This window comes from Eulemur rufifrons, chromosome 29 (genome assembly GCF_041146395.1).
Source record: "Eulemur rufifrons isolate Redbay chromosome 29, OSU_ERuf_1, whole genome shotgun sequence".
Classification (NCBI taxonomy): domain Eukaryota; kingdom Metazoa; phylum Chordata; class Mammalia; order Primates; family Lemuridae; genus Eulemur; species Eulemur rufifrons.
In genome coordinates this window covers 4,497,720-4,504,145 of record NC_091011.1, presented here as the reverse complement: position 1 = coordinate 4,504,145, position 6,426 = coordinate 4,497,720, and the positions used below count along the sequence as shown (strand labels likewise).

At 35.8% G+C, this 6,426-nt stretch overlaps 1 pseudogene; it reads left to right on the top strand.

The window, feature by feature from the left end:
• The first annotated feature begins 1,488 nt into the window (after positions 1 to 1,488).
• Positions 1,489 to 6,052, top strand: LOC138377492 (uridine-cytidine kinase-like 1 pseudogene; annotated as a pseudogene).
• The last annotated feature ends 374 nt before the right edge of the window (positions 6,053 to 6,426 follow it).

The window sequence follows — 6,426 nt, the reverse complement described above, 5'->3', positions numbered from 1 at the left end:
GAGTTACAGATGCCTCAGAGCAGATTCCACGTAGTCACCTAGAGATGAGAAGCTGCAAAGTGAGCTCAAGTGGCTGCAGCTCTGAAGAGAAGAGATGAACATATTGGGATCAGTTACCAACGAACAGTAACATGAAGTAATTTAAAAGTATGAGCTATCATTTTAGGAACTCTAGTTATACTTTATAAAGATAATTTGGATGTCTTTTTGGGGTGCAAATAAAACACAGGTGCATAAGTGGTAAGGAGCAATCAGTGTATTTGATAAGCCTCTCTTAATGAATATATACACTATAGAGAGAGATTAACTCTCTCAATCAACCCGGTTGTTGTGTTTTCCTTTCAAACTAGGAGCTGCCAATCATCAGGTAAACTCCATTCCTCTCAGGAAAATAGTTAAAGTCCTATGAAAAACTCTAAGCAATCTGCATATTAGCACATTTATATATATGCCATAATATAAAGTCCTTTGCCTTCAAATAATTTTTATATCAAGCTAAATTCCATCTAATTGAAATATAACATGAGTCACATGTATAATATAAAACTTTCTAGTAGATACTTAAAAAGTGAAAAAAATTGAGGTAAATTTTAATATTTCATTAATCTAAGAATTCATAAGCATTATTTTAACATATAATCAATCTAAAATATTAGTGAGATATTTTAAATTTTTGAACTAATTTAATAAAACTAGTATGTTATTTACATTCACAACACATCTCAATTAGAACTATCTATACTTCAAGCACTTAATAGCCACAAATTGGTAGATGTTACCATATTGGACTATATAGATGTAAATGGTCAAATGTGACATATACATCCACTGTGAAGTAAATCAGTTGATTACAAAGTATTTATTTAGAGGAGAGTGATATCAGCAAAAAGCAGACTATGAGGTCACAATGCTAGTCCTCCCACAAAGAATAAAAATCAATAAACAACTACCTACAGATGAACTTACCTACAGGAGAGCTCTGCAGTGCACTGTGAAGAAGCTGCAGAAAACCAGTGGAGTACAAAGATGAAGGATGACTGACTGCATAACAAGCATAGAAAACATTTTACCTGAATCACCTATCTCCCTGTTCAGCGCTACTAAGCATCAAGAGAGATCCTCTTGTCTGAAAGCTCCAAACTGGGGGGGAAATGAGAACAGGAGAACCCCAGCACACCTTCCCAATGCTGGTGATGGAAGCATGCAGTTTTCACCACCAAGGACTCCTGAAGTCTTCACTAACACTGACGACAGTTAACAGAGCTGCCTGGAATCCACACAGCTGCAACCCCCTGGAGAAGGAGCTGTTCTGCAGTCTACCTAACCTGGCACCACAGTGTGCACACTATAGAACATGGCCCATGGCTCTGTGATTGCCCCATGTGTGCGTGTGCCCTGGACCTCAGCTCTGTGACTGCTTTTTATTTGCTTATGTCCTGCAACCCAATTCCAAGAGGGATTCCCCTCAGCCACAATTTCTGCAACAAAATGGAAAGATTAAACAGTAAACTTGATCAAGAAGAAAGAAACTGTGGATTCAAGGATAGGTCATTTGAAATTATCCAGTCAGAGGAAATAAAAATTTTAAAAAGAATAAAAAAGAGTAAAGAAAGCCTCTGGGATTTTGGGGACATCATCAATAAAACCACAACACAAATTATGAGAGTGCTTGAAGAAGAAGAGCAAGAGGAAGGGACAGAAAGCTTATGCAAAGAAATAATGGCAGAAAACTTCCCAAATTTCAGGAGGTACATGGAAATTCATATTCATAAATCTTAAATGTACCCACTAGGATCAACTCAAAGGAGACTATAAAGAGATAGGCTGTAATTAAATTGTCAAAAGTCAAGGACAAAGAGAAAATACTGAATCTAGCAAGAGAAAATGACTCATCACAAAATAAAATAAGGGAATCCCTATGAAATTCTAAGCAGATTTCTCAGCAGAAACCCTTCAGGCAAGAAAAGAATGAGATAATATGTTAAAATTGCCAAAAGGAAAAGAAAACTACCAACAAATAATACTACACATAGCAATTTCTCTTTTCTAAAATGAAGAAATAAAGTCTTTCCTAGAAAAACAAAAACTGAGGGAGTTCATAACCATTAGACTTGCCTTATAAGGTATGCATAAGGGAGCTCTTCAAATTAAAACAAAATAATCCCAAATAGCAACACAAAAGCATATGAAAGTATAAATATCACTGGTAAAGGTAAATATATAAACAAATGCAGATTAATATAAGACTTTAATAGTGATGAGTAAATTGCTTTTAACCCTAATATAAAAGTTAAAAGGTAAAAACTTGTTAATGGATGCACAATAATTGAAAAAGGCAAACTCTGACTATACAAACATAAAGTGTGAATGTGAGGGGTGCGAGTAAAAGTGCAGAATTTTTGTATGCAATAGAATTATGCTGTTATCAACTTGTAACACAAAGTTATAACTATTAAATACAAAATATCCAACCCATGAGCCAACTACAAATAAAAAATACCTACAATTCATACACAAAACATAAAGAGAAAAGAATCATTGCCAATCACTTCAAAATATCATCAAGCAAGAGAGACACCAAAAAAGGAAAAGAAGATAAAACTGAAAAACAGACATAAAACAGTTAACAAAGTGGAAATAGTAATTTCTCAGTTGTTAATAATTATTTTAAATGTAAATGGATCAAATTCCTCAATCAAAAAGAATAAAGTGACAGAATGGATGTATCTATTACACAAAAGACTCACTTTAGATTTAAAGACACATGTAGCCTGAAGATGAGAGGATGGGAAAGATATTTCACGTGAATTGTATTTAAAAGAAGGCAGGTGGCTATAAAGTGCATCAGACCAAATAGACTTTAAATCAAAACTGTCTCAAGACAAAGAAAAGAATTGAAAAATGTAATTCACCACATAAATAGAAGTAAAACCAAAGACCATATGATCCTCTCAACAGACACAGAATAAGCATTCAACAAAATTCAGCACCCTTTTATGATAAGAACACTTAACAAAATAGGCGTAGATGGGACTTTCCTAAAAATGATAAAAGCCATGTATAGCAAACCCATAGCCAACATCATACCGAATGGGGAAAAATTGAAAGCATTCCTGCTTAAAACTGAAACCAAACAAGGTTGATCTCTGTCACTACTTCTATTCAACATAGTGCTGGAAATCCTAGCCAGAGCAATCAGACAAGAGAAGAAAATAAGGGGCATCCAAATGGGGGAAGAAGAGGTCAAACTATTGCTCTTTGCTGACAGAATGATCTTATATCTATAGAACCCCAAAGATTCTGCCATGAGACTACTGGAAATGATAAACAAATTCAGCAAAGTCTCAGGTTATAAACTCAATGTACACAAATCAGTAGAATTCATATATGACAATAACAGTCAAACTGAGAACCAAATCAAAGACTTTTACCTTTTGCAATGGCAACAAGGAAAATAAAATCCCTAGGAATATGTTTAACTAAGGAGGTAAAAAACCTGTACAGGGAGAACTACAAAACACTGAAGAAGGAAAAAACACAGGACATAAACAGATGGAAAACCATGCCATGCTCATGAATCAACATAGGTAAAATGTCTATACTACCCAAAGTGATCTACAGATTCAATGCAATCCTTATTAAAATGCTAACATCATTTTTTGCAGATCTAGAAAAAATAATTCTACACTTCTTATTGAACCAGAGAAGACCCAGTATAGCAAAAGCAACCATAAGCAAAAAAAAAAAAAAAATTGGGAGACATCAATTTACCACACTTCAAGCCATACTACAAGGCCATAGTAACCAAAATAGCATGGTATTGGCACAAGAACAGAGACATAGACCAATGGAACAAAACTGAGAACCGAGATATGAAAACATCCTCATATAGCCATCTGATCTTTGACAAAGAAGACAAAAACATACACTGGGGGACAGAATCCTTATTCAATAAATAGTACTGAGAAAATTGGATAGCCACGTAGGGAAGACTGAAACACCACACCTTTCACCTCTCACAAAATCAACTCACAATGGATAGCAGACTTAAATCCTAGGCATAAAACTCTAAGAATTCTAGAAGAAAATGTTACAAAAACTCTTCTAGACATTGGCCTAGGCAATGAATTTATGAAGAAGACCCCAAAAGCAATCGCAGTATCAACAACAACAACAACAAAAAAAAAAAATAGGACCTAATCAAATTAAAAAGCTGCTGCACAGCCAAGGAAACTATTGAGATAGCAAACAGACAACCTACAGAATGGGAGAAAATATTTGCATGTCATATATCTGATAAAGGGCTGATAACTAGAATCTATATAGAATTCAGGAAAATCAGCAAGAAAAAATCAAAAATCCCATTAAAAAATGGGCAAAGGACATGAACAGAAATGAAAACAAATTATTCCAAACTTATGAGATATTGGAAAAGCAATACTAAGGGGGTATATTATAACAATCAATATCAACATTAAAGAAGTAGAAATCTCAAATAAACAACCTAACTATACTCCTCAAGGAACTAGAAAAACAGAATATAGTAAGATGAAAGATAAGTGAAAGAAAAAATAATGACGATTTTTATAGCAGAAATAAATCAGAGAATTTAAAACAGTAGAAAAAGTAAAAACAAGAGCTGTTCTTTTTCAAAAAGATAAATATAATCAGCAAAATCTTAGCTAGATAAACTAAGAAAAAAAGAGTATCTATAAATAAAATCAGACATAAAAAAACCTTACAATGGATGTCACAGAAATAAGGATTATAGGAGGTAACTATGAATAACTATACCTCAACAAATTCAACAACTTAAAAGAAATGGATAAATTCCTAGAACTTACCAAAATTGTATCAATAAAAAACAGAAAGCATGAAGAGATAAAAAATAAGATTAAATAAGCATTCATAAATCACCCAACTACAAAAAAGCAAAGCAGCAGAAGGCTCTACAGGTGAATTCTACCAAACAAAGCAGAATTAATACTAATTCTTCTCAAATTCTTCAAAACAATGGAAGAGTAAGAGATACTTACAAACTCATTTTATGAGGCCATCATTACTCTGCTATCAAAAACAGCCAAAGAGACTACACATAAAGAAAAATATAGGACAATATCTCTTATGAACATGGATGCAAAAACTCTCAATAAAATACTAGCAGCCAAATTCAATAGCACATCGAAAGGATCATACACACCAGGACAAAGTGTGACTTATCCTTTGGATGTAGGGTGGCTCAACACACTAAATAAATGTGATCCAACGAATTAACACAATGAAAGGGGGAAAAAAACATGATGATCTCAATATATACAGAAAAAAACATTTGACAAAGTTTGACATACATTCATGATTAAAACTCTCAAAAAATACGCACAGAAGGAATATCCCTCAACATAATAAAGGTCATATATGAAAATTCCACAGCTAACAGCATCATCAATGGGAAAAACATGAAATTTTCTTGCTAAGTCTGGTAAAGTCAGGGATACCCACTCTCCTTCCTGCCCTTTCGGGACTGCGTGGTGCAGACCCCGCAGGGGCAGGACTATGCCGGCACGTGCTCCTCGGGGAAGCAGATCCCGGGCGGGTCCACCCTGCGGGCCGGAGAGACCATGCAGCCGGCACTGTGTGCTGTGTGCAAAGACGTGCACATCGGCACCATCTTCCTCCAGACCAACCAGCTCACTGGGGGAGCCTGAGCTCCACTGCCTCCCGCTGCTCAAGGACATCGGCGATGGCCACGTGATCCTCAGGGACTGCACAGTGTCTGCGAGCGCCATTGCCATGACGGCTGTGAGCACGTGCTCCTGGACCATGATGTACCCGAGAACAAGATCTCCCTGTTGTCACTGCTCACGGCAGAGATGGGCATGCATTCAGTGGCCTACGTGTTCCCACTTGTAAAAATCATCACCACGGCTGTGGACGAGCACGTCAATGACCTTTTCGGAATCATCCCAGGCATCGGGAACTTTGGTGACCGCTACTTTGTGATGGATGTGGTCCCTGAGGCAGTGATTAGAAGGAAGTGGCCTCCACAGGTTAACTGCCCAAACTGAGCCACCCAGTCCCCACCTGACTTCCGCTTACCCCAGGACTGCAGTATACAACACATAACTTATTTTTCAACAGAAATCCTAGCTGGAACAATTACATATGGAAAAGGAAAAAAAAAAGGCATTCAAATCAGAGAGAAAAGTAAAATTATCTGTTTGCAGATTACATGATTGTATACATAGCAATTCATAAAGATTCAACAATTAAAAAAACTGTTAGAACTAATAAATGGATTTAGTAAAGAAGTAGGACACAAAAATTAGTCACATTTCTATATATAAGCAATGAAGTATCCAAAAAGAAATTCAGAAAACAATCTCATTTACAATAGCAGCAAAAAGAGTTAAACTTAACCAGAGAGGT